The sequence below is a fragment of the Styela clava genome, chromosome 8 (genome assembly GCF_964204865.1).
Source record: "Styela clava chromosome 8, kaStyClav1.hap1.2, whole genome shotgun sequence".
NCBI lineage: Eukaryota > Metazoa > Chordata > Ascidiacea > Stolidobranchia > Styelidae > Styela > Styela clava.
This window is the reverse complement of record NC_135257.1, coordinates 20,876,088-20,896,233: the sequence shown is the minus strand read 5'-3', so window position 1 is coordinate 20,896,233 and position 20,146 is coordinate 20,876,088. Positions and strand designations below refer to the sequence as shown.

The following is a 20,146-nucleotide window of genomic DNA, read 5'->3' as shown; positions in this document are numbered from 1 at the left end:
AAAGTCTAATTAACTCATTTCCATATTTCGTGTACTCGGTTCTAAAGATCCTTTTATTTGTACACTCAAACTGTTTCTTCAGAATAACTTTTATCCACTTGGTAGACGGGCGCGTGGCGCAATGGATAACGCGTCTGACTTCGGATCAGAAGATTCCAGGTTCGAGTCCTGGCGCGCTCGTTCAAAATTGTCTGCTGTATTAGTTTTAGACAGATCGACTTAAATTCTTGCACCTTTTTTCAAACGACATTGGCATGTTTCTTCTTTATTAAATGAAGGCGATCTGTTGAAAAGAATCAAACCCGTTGCCCGGCTAGCTCTGTCGGTATATTGTTGGACACTTAATCCAACCCTCAAAGTCATTCTATCTTTTGTCTTTGTCAAACAAATCTAAAACTTCTATCTCCTGTAATGTATTTTTTAAGAAATTATTGCTTTATCGTTTTTCTAACCTCAAAACAATGCTGGGAATTTGGTCAGTTAAAATTATGATAAACACATTTCCGTATTTTGTGTACTCGGTTCTCAAGATCCTTTTATTTGTACACTCAAACTGTTTCTTCAGAATAACTTTTATCCACTTGGTAGACGGGCGCGTGACGCAATGGATAACGCGTCTGACTTCGGATCAGAAGATTCCAGGTTCGAGTCCTGGCGCGCTCATTCAAAATTGTCTGGTGTATTAGTTTTAGACAGATCGACTTAAATTCTTGCACCTTTTTTCAAACGACATTGGCATGTTTCTTCTTTATTAAATGAAGGCGATCCGTTGAAAAGAATCAAACCTATTGCCCGGCTAGATCTGTCGGTATATTGTTGGACACTTAATCCAACCCTCAAAGTCATTCTATCTTTTGTCTTTATCAAACACATCTAAAACTTCTATCTCTTGTAATGTATTTTTTAAAAATATATTGCTTTATCGTTTTTCTAACCTCGAAACAATGCTGGGAATTTGGTCAGTTAAAAGTCTAATTAATTCATTTCCATATTTCGTGTACTCGGTTCTGAAGATCCTTTTATTTGTACACTCAAACTGTTTCTTCAGAATAACTTTTTTCCATTTAGTAGACGGGCGCGTGGCGCAATGGATAACGCGTCTGACTACGGATCAGAAGATTTCAGGTTCGAATCCTGGCGTGCTCGCGTATATTTTACAAATTGTTTTATAAGTGCTCAAAGTCTTGTGTTTTATTTGTCAACAAAACTACGATCTTATATATTTTTTATCTTACACTCGAATTGTTTCTTCATAATAGCATTTTCGTTTGGTAGACGAGCGCGTGGCGCAGTGGATAACGCGGCTGACTTCGGATAAGAAGATTCCACGCACGAGTCCTGGCGCGCTTATTTAAAATTGTCTGGTATATTCATTTTAGTCAGAACGACTTTAATTCTTGTAGAACCTTTTTTTAACCCACTTTGACAAGTTTCTCCCTCATTGAATGATGGCGATCCGTTGAAATGAATCAAACCGTGATCAAATGATCCAATGTAAGAATTCAGACTCGTCGCCCGGCTAGCTCAGTCGGTAGAACGTTGGACTCTTAATCCAACGGTCATGGGTTCGATCCCCACGTTGGGCGTCCAAAAGTTTTTTGAAATGCAAACTGTCTATAGATATGTGAGTTTGGTAAGTTAAAAGTCTAATTAACTCATTTCCATATTTCGTGTACTCGGTTCTAAAGATCCTTTTATTTGTACACTCAAACTGTTTCTTCAGAATAACTTTTATCCACTTGGTAGACGGGCGCGTGGCGCAATGGATAACGCGTCTGACTTCGGATCAGAAGATTCCAGGTTCGAGTCCTGGCGCGCTCGTTCAAAATTGTCTGCTGTATTAGTTTTAGACAGATCGACTTAAATTCTTGCACCTTTTTTCAAACGACATTGGCATGTTTCTTCTTTATTAAATGAAGGCGATCTGTTGAAAAGAATCAAACCCGTTGCCCGGCTAGCTCTGTCGGTATATTGTTGGACACTTAATCCAACCCTCAAAGTCATTCTATCTTTTGTCTTTGTCAAACAAATCTAAAACTTCTATCTCCTGTAATGTATTTTTTAAGAAATTATTGCTTTATCGTTTTTCTAACCTCAAAACAATGCTGGGAATTTGGTCAGTTAAAATTCTGATAAACACATTTCCGTATTTTGTGTACTCGGTTCTCAAGATCCTTTTATTTGTACACTCAAACTGTTTCTTCAGAATAACTTTTATCCACTTGGTAGACGGGCGCGTGACGCAATGGATAACGCGTCTGACTTCGGATCAGAAGATTCCAGGTTCGAGTCCTGGCGCGCTCATTCAAAATTGTCTGGTGTATTAGTTTTAGACAGATCGACTTAAATTCTTGCACCTTTTTTCAAACGACATTGGCATGTTTCTTCTTTATTAAATGAAGGCGATCCGTTGAAAAGAATCAAACCTATTGCCCGGCTAGCTCTGTCGGTATATTGTTGGACACTTAATCCAACCCTCAAAGTCATTCTATCTTTTGTCTTTATTAAACACATCTAAAACTTCTATCTCTTGTAATGTATTTTTTAAAAATATATTGCTTTATCGTTTTTCTAATCTCGAAACAATGCTGGGAATTTGGTCAGTTAAAAGTCTAATTAATTCATTTCCATATTTCGTGTACTCGGTTCTGAAGATCCTTTTATTTGTACACTCAAACTGTTTCTTCAGAATAACTTTTTTCCATTTAGTAGACGGGCGCGTGGCGCAGTGGATAACGCGTCTGACTACGGATCAGAAGATTCCAGGTTCGAATCCTGGCGTGCTCGCGTATATTTTACAAATTGTTTTATAAGTGCTCAAAGTCTTGTGTTTTATTTGTCAACAAAACTACGATCTTCTATATTTTCTATCTTACACTCGAATTGTTTCTTCATAATAGCATTTTCGTTTGGTAGACGAGCGCGTGGCGCAGTGGATAACGCGGCTGACTTCGGATAAGAAGATTCCACGCACGAGTCCTGGCGCGCTTATTTAAAATTGTCTGGTATATTCATTTTAGTCAGAACGACTTTAATTCTTGTAGAACATTTTTTTAACCCACTTTGACAAGTTTCTCCCTCATTGAATGATGGCGATCCGTTGAAATGAATCAAACCGTGATCAAATGATCCGTTGTAAGAATTCAGACTCGTCTCCCGGCTAGCTCAGTCGGTAGAACGTTGGACTCTTAATCCAACGGTCATGGGTTCGATCCCCACGTTGGGCGTCCGAAAGTTTTTTGAAATGCAAACTGTCTATAGATATGTGAGTTTGGTAAGTTAAAAGTCTAATTAACTCATTTCCATATTTCGTGTACTCGGTTCTAAAGATCCTTTTATTTGTAAACTCAAACTGTTTCTTCAGAATAACTTTTATCCATTTTGTAGACGGGCGCGTGGCGCAATGGATAACGCGTCTGACTTCGGATCAGAAGATTCCAGGTTCGAGTCCTGGCGCGCTCGTTCAAAATTGTCTGGTGTATTAGTTTTAGACAGATCGACTTAAATTCTTGCACCTTTTTTCAAACGACATTGGCATGTTTCTTCTTTATTAAATGAAGGCGATCCGTTGAAAAGAATCAAACCCGTTGCCCGGCTAGCTCTGTCGGTATATTGTTGGACACTTAATCCAACCCTCAAAGTCATTCTATCTTTTGTCTTTGTCAAACAAATCTAAAACTTCTATCTCTTGTAATGTATTTTTTAAGAAATTATTGCTTTATCGTTTTTCTAACCTCAAAACAATGCTGGGAATTTGGTTAGTTAAAATTCTGATAAACACATTTCCGTATTTTGTGTACTCGGTTCTCAAGATCCTTTTATTTGTACACTCAAACTGTTTCTTCAGAATAACTTTTATCCACTTGGTAGACGGGCGCGTGGCGCAATGGATAACGCGTCTGACTTCGGATCAGAAGATTCCAGGTTCGAGTCCTGGCGCGCTCGTTCAAATTGTCTGGTGTATTAGTTTTAGACAGATCGACTTAAATTCTTGCATCTTTTTTCAAATGACATTGGCATGTTTCTTCTTTATTAAATGAAGGCGATCCGTTGAAAAGAATCAAACCCGTTGCCCTACTAGCTCTGTTGGTATATTGTTAGAAACTTAATTCAACCCTCGAAGTCATTCTATCTTTTGTCTGTATCAAACAAATCTAAAACTTCTATCTCTTGTAATGTACTTTTTGTGAAAATATTGCTTCATCGTTTTTCTAACCTCGTAACAATGCTGGGAATTTGGTCAGTTAAAAGACTGATTAATACATTTCCGTATTTCGTGTACTAGGTTCTCAAGATCATTTTATTTGTACACTCAAACTGTTTCTTCGGAATAGCTTTTTTCCATTTTGTAGACGGGCGCGTGGCGCAATGGATAACGCGTCTGACTTCGGATCAGAAGATTCCAGGTTCGAGTCCTGGCGCGCTCGTTCAAAATTGTCTGGTGTATTAGTTTTAGACAGATCAACTTAAATTCTTGCACCTTTTTTCAAATGACATTGGCATGTTTCTTTTTTATTAAATGAAGGCGATCCGTTCTCAAAGTCTTGTGTTTTATTTGTCAACAAAACTACGATCTTCTATCTTTTCTATTTTACACTCGAATTGTTTCTTCATAATAGCATTTTCGTTTGGTAGACGAGCGCGTGGCGCAGTGGATAACGCGGCTGACTTCGGATAAGAAGATTCCACGCACGAGTCCTGGCGCGCTTATTTAAAATTGTCTGGTATATTCATTTTAGTCAGAACGACTTTAATTCTTGTAGAACCTTTTTTTAACCCACTTTGACAAGTTTCTTCCTCATTGAATGATGGCGATCCGTTGAAATGAATCAAACCGTGATCAAATGATCCGTTGTAAGAATTCAGACTCGTCGCCCGGCTAGCTCAGTCGGTAGAGCGTTGGACTCTTAATGCAACGGTCGTGGGTTCGAGCCCCACGTTGGGCGTTCGACAGATTTTTTGAAATGCAAACTGTCTATAGATATGTGAGTTTGGTGAGTTAAAAGTCTAATTAAGTCATTTCCATAGTCCGTGTACTCCGTTCTAAAGATCCTTTTATTTGTACACTCAAACTGTTTCTTCAAAATAACTTTTTTCCATTTGGTAGACGGGCGCGTGGCGCAATGGATAACGCGTCTGACTTCGGATCAGAAGATTCCAGGTTCGAGTACTGGCGCTCGTTCAAAATTGTCTGGTGTATTAATTTTAGACAGATCGACTTAAATTCTTGCATCTTTTTTCAAACGACATTGGCATGTTTCTTCTTTATTAAATGAAGGCGATACGTTGAAAAGAATCAAACCCGTTGCCCGGCTAGCTCTGTCGGTATATTGTTAGACACTTAATCCAACCCTCGACGTCATTCTATCTTTTGTCTTTGTCAAACAAATCTAAAACTTCTATCTCCTGTAATGTATTTTTTAAGAAATTATTGCTTTATCGTTTTTCTAACCTCAAAACAATGCTGGGAATTTGGTCAGTTAAAATTCTGATAAACACATTTCCGTATTTTGTGTACTCGGTTCTCAAGATCCTTTTATTTGTACACTCAAACTGTTTCTTCAGAATAACTTTTATCCACTTGGTAGACGGGCGCGTGACGCAATGGATAACGCGTCTGACTTCGGATCAGAAGATTCCAGGTTCGAGTCCTGGCGCGCTCATTCAAAATTGTCTGGTGTATTAGTTTTAGACAGATCGACTTAAATTCTTGCACCTTTTTTCAAACGACATTGGCATGTTTCTTCTTTATTAAATGAAGGCGATCCGTTGAAAAGAATCAAACCTATTGCCCGGCTAGCTCTGTCGGTATATTGTTGGACACTTAATCCAACCCTCAAAGTCATTCTATCTTTTGTCTTTATTAAACACATCTAAAACTTCTATCTCTTGTAATGTATTTTTTAAAAATATATTGCTTTATCGTTTTTCTAACCTCGAAACAATGCTGGGAATTTGGTCAGTTAAAAGTCTAATTAATTCATTTCCATATTTCGTGTACTCGGTTCTGAAGATCCTTTTATTTGTACACTCAAACTGTTTCTTCAGAATAACTTTTTTCCATTCAGTAGACGGGCGCGTGGCGCAGTGGATAACGCGTCTGACTACGGATCAGAAGATTCCAGGTTCGAATCCTGGCGTGCTCGCGTATATTTTACAAATTGTTTTATAAGTGCTCAAAATCTTGTGTTTTATTTGTCAACAAAACTACGATCTTCTATATTTTCTATCTTACACTCGAATTGTCTCTTCATAATAGCATTTTCGTTTGGTAGACGAGCGCGTGGCGCAGTGGATAACGCGGCTGACTTCGGATAAGAAGATTCCACGCACGAGTCCTGGCGCGCTTATTTAAAATTGTCTGGTATATTCATTTTAGTCAGAACGACTTTAATTCTTGTAGAACATTTTTTTAACCCACTTTGACAAGTTTCTCCCTCATTGAATGATGGCGATCCGTTGAAATGAATCAAACCGTGATCAAATGATCCGTTGTAAGAATTCAGACTCGTCTCCCGGCTAGCTCAGTCGGTAGAACGTTGGACTCTTAATCCAACGGTCATGGGTTCGATCCCCACGTTGGGCGTCCGAAAGTTTTTTGAAATGCAAACTGTCTATAGATATGTGAGTTTGGTAAGTTAAAAGTCTAATTAACTCATTTCCATATTTCGTGTACTCGGTTCTAAAGATCCTTTTATTTGTAAACTCAAACTGTTTCTTCAGAATAACTTTTATCCATTTTGTAGACGGGCGCGTGGCGCAATGGATAACGCGTCTGACTTCGGATCAGAAGATTCCAGGTTCGAGTCCTGGCGCGCTCGTTCAAAATTGTCTGGTGTATTAGTTTTAGACAGATCGACTTAAATTCTTGCACCTTTTTTCAAACGACATTGGCATGTTTCTTCTTTATTAAATGAAGGCGATCCGTTGAAAAGAATCAAACCCGTTGCCCGGCTAGCTCTGTCGGTATATTGTTGGACACTTAATCCAACCCTCAAAGTCATTCTATCTTTTGTCTTTGTCAAACAAATCTAAAACTTCTATCTCTTGTAATGTATTTTTTAAGAAATTATTGCTTTATCGTTTTTCTAACCTCAAAGCAATGCTGGGAATTTGGTTAGTTAAAATTCTGATAAACACATTTCCGTATTTTGTGTACTCGGTTCTCAAGATCCTTTTATTTGTACACTCAAACTGTTTCTTCAGAATAACTTTTATCCACTTGGTAGACGGGCGCGTGGCGCAATGGATAACGCGTCTGACTTCGGATCAGAAGATTCCAGGTTCGAGTCCTGGCGCGCTCGTTCAAATTGTCTGGTGTATTAGTTTTAGACAGATCGACTTAAATTCTTGCATCTTTTTTCAAATGACATTGGCATGTTTCTTCTTTATTAAATGAAGGCGATCCGTTGAAAAGAATCAAACCCGTTGCCCTACTAGCTCTGTTGGTATATTGTTAGAAACTTAATTCAACCCTCGAAGTCATTCTATCTTTTGTCTGTATCAAACAAATCTAAAACTTCTATCTCTTGTAATGTACTTTTTGTGAAAATATTGCTTCATCGTTTTTCTAACCTCGTAACAATGCTGGGAATTTGGTCAGTTAAAAGACTGATTAATACATTTCCGTATTTCGTGTACTAGGTTCTCAAGATCATTTTATTTGTACACTCAAACTGTTTCTTCGGAATAGCTTTTTTCCATTTTGTAGACGGGCGCGTGGCGCAATGGATAACGCGTCTGACTTCGGATCAGAAGATTCCAGGTTCGAGTCCTGGCGCGCTCGTTCAAAATTGTCTGGTGTATTAGTTTTAGACAGATCAACTTAAATTCTTGCACCTTTTTTCAAATGACATTGGCATGTTTCTTTTTTATTAAATGAAGGCGATCCGTTCTCAAAGTCTTGTGTTTTATTTGTCAACAAAACTACGATCTTTTATCTTTTCTATTTTACACTCGAATTGTTTCTTCATAATAGCATTTTCGTTTGGTAGACGAGCGCGTGGCGCAGTGGATAACGCGGCTGACTTCGGATAAGAAGATTCCACGCACGAGTCCTGGCGCGCTTATTTAAAATTGTCTGGTATATTCATTTTAGTCAGAACGACTTTAATTCTTGTAGAACCTTTTTTTAACCCACTTTGACAAGTTTCTCCCTCATTGAATGATGGCGATCCGTTGAAATGAATCAAACCGTGATCAAATGATCCGTTGTAAGAATTCAGACTCGTCGCCCGGCTAGCTCAGTCGGTAGAGCGTTGGACTCTTAATGCAACGGTCGTGGGTTCGAGCCCCACGTTGGGCGTTCGACAGATTTTTTGAAATGCAAACTGTCTATAGATATGTGAGTTTGGTGAGTTAAAAGTCTAATTAAGTCATTTCCATAGTCCGTGTACTCCGTTCTAAAGATCCTTTTATTTGTACACTCAAACTGTTTCTTAAGAATAACTTTTTTCCATTTGGTAGACGGGCGCGTGGCGCAATGGATAACGCGTCTGACTTCGGATCAGAAGATTCCAGGTTCGAGTACTGGCGCTCGTTCAAAATTGTCTGGTGTATTAATTTTAGACAGATCGACTTAAATTCTTGCATCTTTTTTCAAACGACATTGGCATGTTTCTTCTTTATTAAATGAAGGCGATACGTTGAAAAGAATCAAACCCGTTGCCCGGCTAGCTCTGTCGGTATATTGTTAGACACTTAATCCAACCCTCGACGTCATTCTATCCTTTGTCTTTGTCAAACAAATCTAAAACTTCTATCTTTTGTAATGTATTTTTTGTGAAAATATTGCTTCATCGTTTTTCTAACCTCGTAACAATGCTGGGAATTTGGTCAGTTAAAAGACAGATTAATACATTTCCGTATTTCGTGTACTAGGTACTAAAGATCATTTTATTTGTACACTCAAACTGTTTCTTGGGAATAGCTTTTTTCAATCTGGTAGACGGGCGCGTGGCGCAATGGATAACGCGTCTGACTTCGGATCAGAAGATTCCAGGTTGGAGTCCTGGCGCGCTCGTTCAAGATTGTTTGGTGTATTAGTTTTAGACAGATCGACTTAAATTCTTGCACCTTTTTTCAAACGACATTGGCATGTTTCTTCTTTATTAAATGAAGGCGATCCGTTGAAAAGAATCAAACCTATTGCCCGGCTAGCTCTGTCGGTATATTGTTGGACACTTAATCCAACCCTCAAAGTCATTCTATCTTTTGTCTTTATCAAACAAATCTAAAACTTCTATCTCTTGTAATGTATTTTTTAAGAATATATTGCTTTATCGTTTTTCTAACCTCGAAACAATGCTGGGAATTTGGTCAGTTAAAAGTCTAATTAATTCATTTCCATATTTCGTATACTCGGTTCTAAAGAACCTTTTATTTGTACACTCAAACTGTTTCTTCAGAATAACTTTTTTCCATTTAGTAGACGGGCGCGTGGCGCAATGGATAACGCGTCTGACTACGGATCAGAAGATTCCAGGTTCGAATCCTGGCGTGCTCGCATATATTTTACAAATTGTTTTATAAGTGCTCAAAGTCTTGTGTTTTATTTGTCAACAAAACTACGATCTTCTATATTTTCTATCTTACACTCGAATTGTTTCTTCATAATAGCATTTTCGTTTGGTAGAAGAGCGCGTGGCGCAGTGGATAACGCGGCTGACTTCGGATAAGAAGATTCCACGCACGAGTCCTGGCGCGCTTATTTAAAATTGTCTGGTATATTCATTTTAGTCAGAACGACTTTAATTCTTGTAGAACCTTTTTTTAACCCACTTTGACAAGTTTCTCCCTCATTGAATAATGGCGATCCGTTGTAATGAATCAAACCGTGATCAAATGATCCGTTGTAAGAATTCAGACTCGTCTCACGGCTAGCTCAGTCGGTAGAACGTTGGACTCTTAATCCAACGGTCATGGGTTCGATCCCCACGTTGACGTCCGAAAGTTTTTTGAAATGCAAACTGTCTATAGATATGTGAGTTTGGTAAGTTAAAAGTCTAATTAACTCATTTCCATATTTTGTGTACTCGGTTCTAAAGATCCTTTTATTTGTACACTCAAACTGTTTCTTCAGAATAACTTTTATCCATTTTGTAGACGGGCGCGTGGCGCAATGGATAACGCGTCTGACTTCGGATCAGAAGATTCCAGGTTCGAGTCCTGGCGCGCTCGTTCAAAATTGTCTGGTGTATTAGTTTTAGACAGATCGACTTAAATTCTTGCACCTTTTTTCAAATGACATTGGCATGTTTCTTTTTTATTAAATGAAGGCGATCCGTTCTCAAAGTCTTGTGTTTTATTTGTCAACAAAACTACGATCTTTTATCTTTTCTATTTTACACTCGAATTGTTTCTTCATAATAGCATTTTCGTTTGGTAGACGAGCGCGTGGCGCAGTGGATAACGCGGCTGACTTCGGATAAGAAGATTCCACGCACGAGTCCTGGCGCGCTTATTTAAAATTGTCTGGTATATTCATTTTAGTCAGAACGACTTTAATTCTTGTAGAACTTTTTTTTAACCCACTTTGACAAGTTTCTCCCTCATTGAATGATGGCGATCCGTTGAAATGAATCAAACCGTGATCAAATGATCCGTTGTAAGAATTCAGACTCGTCGCCCGGCTAGCTCAGTCGGTAGAGCGTTGGACTCTTAATGCAACGGTCGTGGGTTCGAGCCCCACGTTGGGCGTTCGACAGATTTTTTGAAATGCAAACTGTCTATAGATATGTGAGTTTGGTGAGTTAAAAGTCTAATTAAGTCATTTCCATAGTCCGTGTACTCCGTTCTAAAGATCCTTTTATTTGTACACTCAAACTGTTTCTTAAGAATAACTTTTTTCCATTTGGTAGACGGGCGCGTGGCGCAATGGATAACGCGTCTGACTTCGGATCAGAAGATTCCAGGTTCGAGTACTGGCGCTCGTTCAAAATTGTCTGGTGTATTAATTTTAGACAGATCGACTTAAATTCTTGCATCTTTTTTCAAACGACATTGGCATGTTTCTTCTTTATTAAATGAAGGCGATACGTTGAAAAGAATCAAACCCGTTGCCCGGCTAGCTCTGTCGGTATATTGTTAGACACTTAATCCAACCCTCGACGTCATTCTATCCTTTGTCTTTGTCAAACAAATCTAAAACTTCTATCTTTTGTAATGTATTTTTTGTGAAAATATTGCTTCATCGTTTTTCTAACCTCGTAACAATGCTGGGAATTTGGTCAGTTAAAAGACAGATTAATACATTTCCGTATTTCGTGTACTAGGTACTAAAGATCATTTTATTTGTACACTCAAACTGTTTCTTGGGAATAGCTTTTTTCAATCTGGTAGACGGGCGCGTGGCGCAATGGATAACGCGTCTGACTTCGGATTAGAAGATTCCAGGTTGGAGTCCTGGCGCGCTCGTTCAAGATTGTTTGGTGTATTAGTTTTAGACAGATCGACTTAAATTCTTGCACCTTTTTTCAAACGACATTGGCATGTTTCTTCTTTATTAAATGAAGGCGATCCGTTGAAAAGAATCAAACCTATTGCCCGGCTAGCTCTGTCGGTATATTGTTGGACACTTAATCCAACCCTCAAAGTCATTCTATCTTTTGTCTTTATCAAACAAATCTAAAACTTCTATCTCTTGTAATGTATTTTTTAAGAATATATTGCTTTATCGTTTTTCTAACCTCGAAACAATGCTGGGAATTTGGTCAGTTAAAAGTCTAATTAATTCATTTCCATATTTCGTATACTCGGTTCTAAAGAACCTTTTATTTGTACACTCAAACTGTTTCTTCAGAATAACTTTTTTCCATTTAGTAGACGGGCGCGTGGCGCAATGGATAACGCGTCTGACTACGGATCAGAAGATTCCAGGTTCGAATCCTGGCGTGCTCGCATATATTTTACAAATTGTTTTATAAGTGCTCAAAGTCTTGTGTTTTATTTGTCAACAAAACTACGATCTTCTATATTTTCTATCTTACACTCGAATTGTTTCTTCATAATAGCATTTTCGTTTGGTAGAAGAGCGCGTGGCGCAGTGGATAACGCGGCTGACTTCGGATAAGAAGATTCCACGCACGAGTCCTGGCGCGCTTATTTAAAATTGTCTGGTATATTCATTTTAGTCAGAACGACTTTAATTCTTGTAGAACCTTTTTTTAACCCACTTTGACAAGTTTCTCCCTCATTGAATAATGGCGATCCGTTGTAATGAATCAAACCGTGATCAAATGATCCGTTGTAAGAATTCAGACTCGTCTCACGGCTAGCTCAGTCGGTAGAACGTTGGACTCTTAATCCAACGGTCATGGGTTCGATCCCCACGTTGACGTCCGAAAGTTTTTTGAAATGCAAACTGTCTATAGATATGTGAGTTTGGTAAGTTAAAAGTCTAATTAACTCATTTCCATATTTTGTGTACTCGGTTCTAAAGATCCTTTTATTTGTACACTCAAACTGTTTCTTCAGAATAACTTTTATCCATTTTGTAGACGGGCGCGTGGCGCAATGGATAACGCGTCTGACTTCGGATCAGAAGATTCCAGGTTCGAGTCCTGGCGCGCTCGTTCAAAATTGTCTGGTGTATTAGTTTTAGACAGATCGACTTAAATTCTTGCACCTTTTTTCAAACGACATTGGCATGTTTCTTCTTTATTAAATGAAGGCGATCCGTTGAAAAGAATCAAACCCGTTGCCCGGCTAGCTCTGTCGGTATATTGTTGGACACTTAATCCAACCCTCAAAGTCATTCTATCTTTTGTCTTTGTCAAACAAATCTAAAACTTCTATCTCTTGTAATGTATTTTTTAAGAAATTATTGCTTTATCGTTTTTCTAACCTCAAAACAATGCTGGGAATTTGGTCAGTTAAAATTCTGATAAACACATTTCCGTATTTTGTGTACTCGGTTCTCAAGATCCTTTTATTTGTACACTCAAACTGTTTCTTCAGAATAACTTTTATCCACTTGGTAGACGGGCGCGTGGCGCAATGGATAACGCGTCTGACTTCGGATCAGAAGATTCCAGGTTCGAGTACTGGCGCGCTCGTTCAAATTGTCTGGTGTATCAGTTTTAGACAGATCGACTTAAATTCTTGCATTTTTTTCAGAGGACATTGGCATGTTTCTTCTTTAATAAATGAAGGCGATCCGCTTAAAAGAATCAAACCCGTTGCCCTACTAGCTCTGTTGGTATATTGTTAGAAACTTAATTCAACCCTCGAAGTCATTCTATCTTTTGTCTGTATCAAACAAATCTAAAACTTCTATCTCTTGTAATGTACTTTTTGTGAAAATATTGCTTCATCGTTTTTCTAACCTCGTAACAATGCTGGGAATTTGGTCAGTTAAAAGACTGATTAATACATTTCCGTATTTCGTGTACTAGGTTCTCAAGATCATTTTATTTGTACACTCAAACTGTTTCTTCGGAATAGCTTTTTTCCATTTTGTAGACGGGCGCGTGGCGCAATGGATAACGCGTCTGACTTCGGATCAGAAAATTCCAGGTTCGAGTCCTGGCGCGCTTATTTAAAATTGTCTGGTATATTCATTTTAGTCAGAACGACTTTAATTCTTGTAGAACCTTTTTTTAACCCACTTTGACAAGTTTCTCCCTCATTGAATGATGGCGATCCGTTGAAATGAATCAAACCGTGATCAAATGATCCGTTGTAAGAATTCAGACTCATCGCCCGGCTAGCTCAGTCGGTAGAGCGTTGGACTCTTAATGCAACGGTCGTGGGTTCGAGCCCCACGTTGGGCGTTCGACAGATTTTTTGAAATGCAAACTGTCTATAGATATGTGAGTTTGGTGAGTTAAAAGTCTAATTAAGTCATTTCCATAGTCCGTGTACTCCGTTCTAAAGATCCTTTTATTTGTACACTCAAACTGTTTCTTAAGAATAACTTTTTTCCATTTGGCAGACGGGCGCGTGGCGCAATGGATAACGCGTCTGACTTCGGAACAGAAGATTCCAGGTTCGAGTCCTGGCGCTCGTTCAAAATTGTCTGGTGTATTAATTTTAGACAGATCGACTTAAATTCTTGCATCTTTTTTCAAACGACATTGGCATGTTTCTTCTTTATTAAATGAAGGCGATACGTTGAAAAGAATCAAACCCGTTGCCCGGCTAGCTCTGTCGGTATATTGTTAGACACTTAATCCAACCCTCGACGTCATTCTATCCTTTGTCTTTGTCAAACAAATCTAAAACTTCTATCTCTTGTAATGTATTTTTTGTGAAAATATTGCTTCATCGTTTTTCTAACCTCGTAACAATGCTGGGAATTTGGTCAGTTAAAAGACAGATTAATACATTTCCGTATTTCGTGTACTAGGTACTAAAGATCATTTTATTTGTACACTCAAACTGTTTCTTGGGAATAGCTTTTTTCAATCTGGTAGACGGGCGCGTGGCGCAATGGATAACGCGTCTGACTTCGGATCAGAAGATTCCAGGTTGGAGTCCTGGCGCGCTCGTTCAAGATTGTTTGGTGTATTAGTTTTAGACAGATCGACTTAAATTCTTGCACCTTTTTTCAAACGACATTGGCATGTTTCTTCTTTATTAAATGAAGGCGATCCGTTGAAAAGAATCAAACCTATTGCCCGGCTAGCTCTGTCGGTATATTGTTGGACACTTAATCCAACCCTCAAAGTCATTCTATCTTTTGTCTTTATCAAACAAATCTAAAACTTCTATCTCTTGTAATGTATTTTTTAAGAATATATTGCTTTATCGTTTTTCTAACCTCGAAACAATGCTGGGAATTTGGTCAGTTAAAAGTCTAATTGATTCATTTCCATATTTCGTATACTCCGTTCTAAAGAACCTTTTATTTGTACACTCAAACTGTTTCTTCAGAATAACTTTTTTCCATTTAGTAGACGGGCGCGTGGCGCAATGGATAACGCGTCTGACTACGGATCAGAAGATTCCAGGTTCGAATCCCGGCGTGCTCGCATATAGTTTACAAATTGTTTTATAAGTGCTCAAAGTCTTGTGTTTTATTTGTCAACAAAACTACGATCTTCTATCTTTTCTATCTTACACTCGAATTGTTTCTTCATAATAGCTTTTTCGTTTGGTAGACGGGCGCGTGGCGCAGTGGATATCGCGGCTGACTTCGGATAAGAAGATTCCACGCTCTCGAGTCCTGGCTTGCTTATTTAAAATTGTCTGGTATATTCATTTTAATCAGAACGACTTTAATTCTTGTAGCACCTTTTTTCAACCCACTTTGACAAGTTTCTCCCTCATTGAATAAAGGCGATCCGTTGAAATGAATCAAACCGTGATCAAATGATCCGTTGTAAGAAATCAGACTCGTCGCCCGGCTGGCTCAGTCGGTAGAGCGTTGGACTCTTAATCCAACGGTCGTGGGTTCGATCCCCACGTTGGGCGTTCGAAAGTTTTTCGAAATGCAAACTGTCTATAGATATGTGAGTTTGGTAAGTTAAAAGTCTAATTAACTCATTTCCATATTTCGTGTACTCGGTTCTAAAGATCCTTTTATTTGTACACTCAAACTGTTTCTTCAGAATAACTTTTATCCACTTGGTAGACGGGCGCGTGGCGCAATGGATAACGCGTCTGACTTCGGATCAGAAGATTCCAGGTTTGAGTCCTGGCGCGCTCGTTCAAAATTGTCTGGTGTATTAGTTTTAGACAGATCGACTTAAATTCTTGCACCTTTTTTCAAACGACATTGGCATGTTTCTTCTTTATTAAATGAAGGCAATCCGTTGAAAAGAATCAAACCCGTTGCCCGGCTAGCTCTATCGGTATATTGTTAGACACTTAATCCAACCCTCGACGTCATTCTATCCTTTGTCTTTGTCAAACAAATCTAAAACTTCTATCTCTTGTAATGTATTTTTTGTGAAAATATTGCTTCATCGTTTTTCTAACCTCGTAACAATGCTGGGAATTTGGTCAGTTAAAAGACAGATTAATACATTTCCGTATTTCGTGTACTAGGTACTAAAGATCATTTTATTTGTACACTCAAACTGTTTCTTGGGAATAGCTTTTTTCAATCTGGTAGACGGGCGCGTGGCGCAATGGATAACGCGTCTGACTTCGGATCAGAAGATTCCTGGTTGGAGTCCTGGCGCGCTCGTTCAAAATTGTTTGGTGTATTAGTTTTAGACAGATCGACTTAAATTCTTGCACCCTTTTTTCAAACGACATTGGCATGTTTCTTCTTTATTAAATGAAGGCGATCCGTTGAAAAGAATCAAACCTATTGCCCGGCTAGCTCTGTCGGTATATTGTTGGACACTTAATCCAACCCTCAAAGTCATTCTATCTTTTGTCTTTATCAAACAAATCTAAAACTTCTATCTCTTGTAATGTATTTTTTAAGAATATATTGCTTTATCGTTTTTCTAACCTCGAAACAATGCTGGGAATTTGGTTAGTTAAAAGTCTAATTAATTCATTTCCATATTTCGTATACTCGGTTCTAAAGAACCTTTTATTTGTACACTCAAACTGTTTCTTCAGAATAACTTTTTTCCATTTAGTAGACGGGCGCGTGGCGCAATGGATAACGCGTCTGGCTACGGATCAGAAGATTCCAGGTTCGAATCCTGGCGTGCTCGCATATATTTTACAAATTGTTTTATAAGTGCTCAAAGTCTTGTGTTTTATTTGTCAACAAAACTACGATCTTCTATCTTTTCTATCTTACACTCGAATTGTTTCTTCATAATAGCTTTTTCGTTTGGTAGACGGGCGCGTGGCGCAGTGGATATCGCGGCTGACTTCGGATAAGAAGATTCCACGCTCTCGAGTCCTGGCGTGCTTATTTAAAATTGTCTGGTATATTCATTTTAGTCAGAACGACTTTAATTCTTGTAGCACCTTTTTTCAACCCACTTTGACAAGTTTCTCCCTCATTGAATAAAGGCGATCCGTTGAAATGAATCAAACCGTGATCAAATGATCCGTTGTAAGAAATCAGACTCGTCGCCCGGCTGGCTCAGTCGGTAGAGCGTTGGACTCTTAATCCAACGGTCGTGGGTTCGATCCCCACGTTGGGCGTTCAAAAGTTTTTTGAAATGCAAACTGTCTATAGATATGTGAGTTTGGTAAGTTAAAAGTCTAATTAACTCATTTCCATATTTCCTGTACTCGGTTTTAAAGATCCTTTTATTTGTACACTCAAACTGTTTCTTCAGAATAACTTTTATCCACTTGGTAGACGGGCGCGTGGCGCAATGGATAACGCGTCTGACTTCGGATCAGAAGATTCCAGGTTTGAGTCCTGGCGCGCTCGTTCAAAATTGTCTTGTGTATTAGTTTTAGACAGATCGACTTAAATTCTTGCACTTTTTTTCAAACGACATTGGCATGTTTCTTCTTTATTAAATGAAGGCGATCCGTTGAAAAGAATCAAACCCGTTGCCCGGCTAGCTCTGTCGGTATATTGTTGGACACTCAATCCAACCCTCAAAGTCATTCTATCTTTTGTCTTTGTCAAACAAATCTAAAACTTCTACCTCTTGTAATGTATTTTTTAAGAAATTATTGCTTTATCGTTTTTCTAACCTCAAAAGAATGCTGGGAATTTGGTCAGTTAAAATTCTGATAAACACATTTCCGTATTTTGTGTACTCGGTTCTCAAGATCCTTTTATTTGTACCCTCAAACTGTTTCTTCACAATAACTTTTATCCACTTGGTAGACGGGCGCGTGGCGCAGTGGATAACGCGTCTGACTTCGGATCAGAAGATTCCAGGTTCGAGTCCTGGCGCGCTTGTTCAAAATTGTCTGGTGTATTAGTTTTAGACAGATCGACTTAAATTCTTGCATATTTTTTTAAACGACATTGGCATGTTTCTTCTTTATTAAATGAAGGCGATCCGTTGAAAAGAATCAAACCCGTTGCCCTGCTAGCTCTGTCGGTATATTGTTAGAAACTTAATCCAACCCTCGAAGTCATTCTATCCTTTGTCTGTGTCAAACTAATCTAAAACTTCTATCTCTTGTAATGTATTTTTTGTGAAAATATTGCTTCATCGTTTTTCTAACCTCATAACAATGCTGGGAATTTGGTCAGTTAAAAGACTGATTAAAACATTTCCGAATTTCGTGTACTAGGTTCTCAAGATCATTTTATTTGTACACTCAAACTGTTTCTTCGGAATAGCTTTTTTCCATTTTGTAGACGGGCGCGTGGCGCAATGGATAACGCGTCTGACTTCGGATCAGAAGATTCCAGGTTCGAGTCCTGGCGCGCTCGTTCAAAATTGTCTGGTGTATTAGTTTTAGACAGATCAACTTAAATTCTTGCACCTTTTTTCAAATGACATTGGCATGTTTCTTCTTTATTAAATGAAGGCGATCCGTTCTTAAAGTCTTGTGTTTTATTTGTCAACAAAACTACGATCTTCTATCTTTTCTATCTTACACTCGAATTGTTTCAGATCGACTTAAATTCTTGCACCTTTTTTCAAACGACATTGGCATGTTTCTTCTTTATTAAATGAAGGCGATCCGTTGAAAAGAATCAAACCCGTTGCCTGGCTAGCTCTGTCGGTATATTGTTGGACACTTAATCCAACCCTCAAAATCATTCTATCTTTTGTCTTTGTCAAACAAATCTAAAACTTCTATCTCTTGTAATGTATTTTTTAAGAAATTATTGCTTTATCGTTTTTCTAACCTCAAAACAATGCTGGGAATTTGGTCAGTTAAAATTCTGATAAACACATTTCCGTATTTTGTGTACTCGGTTCTCAAGATCCTTTTATTTGTACACTCAAACTGTTTCTTCAGAATACCTTTTATCCACTTGGTAGACGGGCGCGTAGCGCAATGGATAACGCGTCTGACTTCGGATCAGAAGATTCCAGGTTCGAGTCCTGGCGCGCTCGTTCAAAATTGTCTGGTGTATTAGTTTTAGACAGATCGACTTAAATTCTTGCATCTTTTTTCAAACGACATTGGCATGTTTCTTCTTTATTAAATGAAGGCGATCCGTTGAAAAGAATCAAACCCATTGCCCTGCTAGCTCTGTCGGTATATTGTTAGAAACTTAATCCAACCCTCGAAGTCATTCTATCCTTTGTCTGTGTCAAACAAATCTAAAACTTCTATTTCTTGTAATGTATTTTTGTGAAAATATTGCTTCATCGTTTTTCTAACCTCGTAACAATGCTGGGAATTTGGTCAGTTAAAAGACTGATTAATACATTTCCGTATTTTGTTTACTAGGTTCTCAAGATCATTTTATTTGTACACTCAAACTGTTTCTTCGGAATAGCTTTTTACATTTTGTAGACGGGCGCGTGGTGCAATGGATAACGCGTCTGACTTCGGATCAGAAGATTCCAGGTTCGAGTCCTGGCGCGCTGGTTCAAAATTGTCTGGTGTATTAGTTTTAGACAGATCAACTTAAATTCTTGCACCTTTTTTCAAATGACATTGGCATGTTTCTTCTTTATTAAATGAAGGCGATCCGTTCTCAAAGTCTTGTGTTTTATTTGTCAACAAAACTACGATCTTCTATCTTTTCTATCTTACACTCGAATTATTTCTTCATAATAGCATTTTCGTTTGGTAGACGAGCGCGTGGCGCAGTGGATAACGCGGCTGACTTCGGATAAGAAGATTCCACGCACGAGTCCTGGCGCGCTTATTTAAAATTGTCTGGTATATTAATTTTAGTCGGAACGACTTTAATTCTTGTAGAACCTTTTTTCAACCCACTTTGACAAGTTTCTCCCTCATTGAATGATGGCGATCCGTTGAAATGAATCAAACCGTGATCAAATGATCCGTTGTAAGAAATCAGACTCGTCCCCCGGCTAGCTCAGTCGGTAGAGCGTTGGACTCTTAATCCAACGGTCGTGGGTTCGAGCCCCACGTTGGGCGTTCGACAGAATTTTTGAAATGCAAACTGTCTATAGATATGTGAGTTTGGTAAGTTAAAAGCCTAATTAAGTCATTTCCATAGTCCGTGTACTCCGTTCTAAAGATCCTTTTATTTGTACACTCAAACTGTTTCTTCAGAATAACTTTTTTCCATTTGGTAGACGGGCGCGTGGCGCAATGGATAACGCGTCTGACTTCGGATCAGAAGATTCCAGGTTCGAGTCCTGGCGCGCTCGTTCAAAATTGTCTGGTG

The 20,146-nt window shown here is 38.6% G+C and overlaps 42 non-coding genes across 42 annotated transcripts; all 42 read left to right on the top strand.

Annotated features, from left to right (window-relative positions):
• Positions 1-107: 107 nt before the first annotated feature.
• Positions 108-180, top strand: Trnar-ucg (transfer RNA arginine (anticodon UCG)). The gene has a single exon. It is a non-coding gene; the product is annotated as a tRNA-Arg (tRNA).
• Positions 181-590: 410 nt separating this feature from the next.
• Trnar-ucg (transfer RNA arginine (anticodon UCG)) lies at positions 591-663 on the top strand. The gene has a single exon. It is a non-coding gene; the product is annotated as a tRNA-Arg (tRNA).
• A 410-nt stretch (positions 664-1,073) lies between these two features.
• Positions 1,074-1,146, top strand: Trnar-acg (transfer RNA arginine (anticodon ACG)). The gene has a single exon. It is a non-coding gene; the product is annotated as a tRNA-Arg (tRNA).
• Positions 1,147-1,513: 367 nt separating this feature from the next.
• On the top strand, positions 1,514-1,586 carry Trnak-cuu (transfer RNA lysine (anticodon CUU)). The gene has a single exon. It is a non-coding gene; the product is annotated as a tRNA-Lys (tRNA).
• Positions 1,587-1,748: 162 nt separating this feature from the next.
• Positions 1,749-1,821, top strand: Trnar-ucg (transfer RNA arginine (anticodon UCG)). The gene has a single exon. It is a non-coding gene; the product is annotated as a tRNA-Arg (tRNA).
• Positions 1,822-2,231: 410 nt separating this feature from the next.
• Positions 2,232-2,304, top strand: Trnar-ucg (transfer RNA arginine (anticodon UCG)). Its single transcript has one exon. It is a non-coding gene; the product is annotated as a tRNA-Arg (tRNA).
• A 410-nt stretch (positions 2,305-2,714) lies between these two features.
• Positions 2,715-2,787, top strand: Trnar-acg (transfer RNA arginine (anticodon ACG)). The gene has a single exon. It is a non-coding gene; the product is annotated as a tRNA-Arg (tRNA).
• A 367-nt stretch (positions 2,788-3,154) lies between these two features.
• Trnak-cuu (transfer RNA lysine (anticodon CUU)) lies at positions 3,155-3,227 on the top strand. The gene has a single exon. It is a non-coding gene; the product is annotated as a tRNA-Lys (tRNA).
• Positions 3,228-3,389: 162 nt separating this feature from the next.
• Positions 3,390-3,462, top strand: Trnar-ucg (transfer RNA arginine (anticodon UCG)). Its single transcript has one exon. It is a non-coding gene; the product is annotated as a tRNA-Arg (tRNA).
• A 410-nt stretch (positions 3,463-3,872) lies between these two features.
• On the top strand, positions 3,873-3,945 carry Trnar-ucg (transfer RNA arginine (anticodon UCG)). The gene has a single exon. It is a non-coding gene; the product is annotated as a tRNA-Arg (tRNA).
• A 409-nt stretch (positions 3,946-4,354) lies between these two features.
• On the top strand, positions 4,355-4,427 carry Trnar-ucg (transfer RNA arginine (anticodon UCG)). The gene has a single exon. It is a non-coding gene; the product is annotated as a tRNA-Arg (tRNA).
• A 446-nt stretch (positions 4,428-4,873) lies between these two features.
• Trnak-cuu (transfer RNA lysine (anticodon CUU)) lies at positions 4,874-4,946 on the top strand. Its single transcript has one exon. It is a non-coding gene; the product is annotated as a tRNA-Lys (tRNA).
• A 644-nt stretch (positions 4,947-5,590) lies between these two features.
• On the top strand, positions 5,591-5,663 carry Trnar-ucg (transfer RNA arginine (anticodon UCG)). Its single transcript has one exon. It is a non-coding gene; the product is annotated as a tRNA-Arg (tRNA).
• A 410-nt stretch (positions 5,664-6,073) lies between these two features.
• On the top strand, positions 6,074-6,146 carry Trnar-acg (transfer RNA arginine (anticodon ACG)). The gene has a single exon. It is a non-coding gene; the product is annotated as a tRNA-Arg (tRNA).
• A 367-nt stretch (positions 6,147-6,513) lies between these two features.
• Positions 6,514-6,586, top strand: Trnak-cuu (transfer RNA lysine (anticodon CUU)). Its single transcript has one exon. It is a non-coding gene; the product is annotated as a tRNA-Lys (tRNA).
• Positions 6,587-6,748: 162 nt separating this feature from the next.
• Trnar-ucg (transfer RNA arginine (anticodon UCG)) lies at positions 6,749-6,821 on the top strand. Its single transcript has one exon. It is a non-coding gene; the product is annotated as a tRNA-Arg (tRNA).
• Positions 6,822-7,231: 410 nt separating this feature from the next.
• On the top strand, positions 7,232-7,304 carry Trnar-ucg (transfer RNA arginine (anticodon UCG)). Its single transcript has one exon. It is a non-coding gene; the product is annotated as a tRNA-Arg (tRNA).
• A 409-nt stretch (positions 7,305-7,713) lies between these two features.
• Positions 7,714-7,786, top strand: Trnar-ucg (transfer RNA arginine (anticodon UCG)). The gene has a single exon. It is a non-coding gene; the product is annotated as a tRNA-Arg (tRNA).
• A 446-nt stretch (positions 7,787-8,232) lies between these two features.
• Trnak-cuu (transfer RNA lysine (anticodon CUU)) lies at positions 8,233-8,305 on the top strand. The gene has a single exon. It is a non-coding gene; the product is annotated as a tRNA-Lys (tRNA).
• Positions 8,306-8,949: 644 nt separating this feature from the next.
• On the top strand, positions 8,950-9,022 carry Trnar-ucg (transfer RNA arginine (anticodon UCG)). The gene has a single exon. It is a non-coding gene; the product is annotated as a tRNA-Arg (tRNA).
• Positions 9,023-9,432: 410 nt separating this feature from the next.
• Positions 9,433-9,505, top strand: Trnar-acg (transfer RNA arginine (anticodon ACG)). The gene has a single exon. It is a non-coding gene; the product is annotated as a tRNA-Arg (tRNA).
• Positions 9,506-9,868: 363 nt separating this feature from the next.
• Trnak-cuu (transfer RNA lysine (anticodon CUU)) lies at positions 9,869-9,945 on the top strand. The gene has a single exon. It is a non-coding gene; the product is annotated as a tRNA-Lys (tRNA).
• Positions 9,946-10,106: 161 nt separating this feature from the next.
• On the top strand, positions 10,107-10,179 carry Trnar-ucg (transfer RNA arginine (anticodon UCG)). The gene has a single exon. It is a non-coding gene; the product is annotated as a tRNA-Arg (tRNA).
• A 446-nt stretch (positions 10,180-10,625) lies between these two features.
• On the top strand, positions 10,626-10,698 carry Trnak-cuu (transfer RNA lysine (anticodon CUU)). The gene has a single exon. It is a non-coding gene; the product is annotated as a tRNA-Lys (tRNA).
• A 1,127-nt stretch (positions 10,699-11,825) lies between these two features.
• Trnar-acg (transfer RNA arginine (anticodon ACG)) lies at positions 11,826-11,898 on the top strand. The gene has a single exon. It is a non-coding gene; the product is annotated as a tRNA-Arg (tRNA).
• A 363-nt stretch (positions 11,899-12,261) lies between these two features.
• Positions 12,262-12,338, top strand: Trnak-cuu (transfer RNA lysine (anticodon CUU)). The gene has a single exon. It is a non-coding gene; the product is annotated as a tRNA-Lys (tRNA).
• A 161-nt stretch (positions 12,339-12,499) lies between these two features.
• Trnar-ucg (transfer RNA arginine (anticodon UCG)) lies at positions 12,500-12,572 on the top strand. The gene has a single exon. It is a non-coding gene; the product is annotated as a tRNA-Arg (tRNA).
• Positions 12,573-12,982: 410 nt separating this feature from the next.
• Positions 12,983-13,055, top strand: Trnar-ucg (transfer RNA arginine (anticodon UCG)). Its single transcript has one exon. It is a non-coding gene; the product is annotated as a tRNA-Arg (tRNA).
• Positions 13,056-13,463: 408 nt separating this feature from the next.
• On the top strand, positions 13,464-13,536 carry Trnar-ucg (transfer RNA arginine (anticodon UCG)). Its single transcript has one exon. It is a non-coding gene; the product is annotated as a tRNA-Arg (tRNA).
• Positions 13,537-13,699: 163 nt separating this feature from the next.
• Positions 13,700-13,772, top strand: Trnak-cuu (transfer RNA lysine (anticodon CUU)). The gene has a single exon. It is a non-coding gene; the product is annotated as a tRNA-Lys (tRNA).
• A 644-nt stretch (positions 13,773-14,416) lies between these two features.
• Trnar-ucg (transfer RNA arginine (anticodon UCG)) lies at positions 14,417-14,489 on the top strand. The gene has a single exon. It is a non-coding gene; the product is annotated as a tRNA-Arg (tRNA).
• A 410-nt stretch (positions 14,490-14,899) lies between these two features.
• On the top strand, positions 14,900-14,972 carry Trnar-acg (transfer RNA arginine (anticodon ACG)). The gene has a single exon. It is a non-coding gene; the product is annotated as a tRNA-Arg (tRNA).
• A 369-nt stretch (positions 14,973-15,341) lies between these two features.
• Positions 15,342-15,414, top strand: Trnak-cuu (transfer RNA lysine (anticodon CUU)). Its single transcript has one exon. It is a non-coding gene; the product is annotated as a tRNA-Lys (tRNA).
• Positions 15,415-15,576: 162 nt separating this feature from the next.
• Positions 15,577-15,649, top strand: Trnar-ucg (transfer RNA arginine (anticodon UCG)). Its single transcript has one exon. It is a non-coding gene; the product is annotated as a tRNA-Arg (tRNA).
• Positions 15,650-16,543: 894 nt separating this feature from the next.
• Positions 16,544-16,616, top strand: Trnar-acg (transfer RNA arginine (anticodon ACG)). The gene has a single exon. It is a non-coding gene; the product is annotated as a tRNA-Arg (tRNA).
• A 369-nt stretch (positions 16,617-16,985) lies between these two features.
• Trnak-cuu (transfer RNA lysine (anticodon CUU)) lies at positions 16,986-17,058 on the top strand. The gene has a single exon. It is a non-coding gene; the product is annotated as a tRNA-Lys (tRNA).
• A 162-nt stretch (positions 17,059-17,220) lies between these two features.
• Trnar-ucg (transfer RNA arginine (anticodon UCG)) lies at positions 17,221-17,293 on the top strand. The gene has a single exon. It is a non-coding gene; the product is annotated as a tRNA-Arg (tRNA).
• Positions 17,294-17,703: 410 nt separating this feature from the next.
• Trnar-ucg (transfer RNA arginine (anticodon UCG)) lies at positions 17,704-17,776 on the top strand. The gene has a single exon. It is a non-coding gene; the product is annotated as a tRNA-Arg (tRNA).
• A 410-nt stretch (positions 17,777-18,186) lies between these two features.
• Positions 18,187-18,259, top strand: Trnar-ucg (transfer RNA arginine (anticodon UCG)). The gene has a single exon. It is a non-coding gene; the product is annotated as a tRNA-Arg (tRNA).
• A 561-nt stretch (positions 18,260-18,820) lies between these two features.
• On the top strand, positions 18,821-18,893 carry Trnar-ucg (transfer RNA arginine (anticodon UCG)). The gene has a single exon. It is a non-coding gene; the product is annotated as a tRNA-Arg (tRNA).
• A 927-nt stretch (positions 18,894-19,820) lies between these two features.
• On the top strand, positions 19,821-19,893 carry Trnak-cuu (transfer RNA lysine (anticodon CUU)). Its single transcript has one exon. It is a non-coding gene; the product is annotated as a tRNA-Lys (tRNA).
• A 163-nt stretch (positions 19,894-20,056) lies between these two features.
• Positions 20,057-20,129, top strand: Trnar-ucg (transfer RNA arginine (anticodon UCG)). Its single transcript has one exon. It is a non-coding gene; the product is annotated as a tRNA-Arg (tRNA).
• Positions 20,130-20,146: the final 17 nt, after the last annotated feature.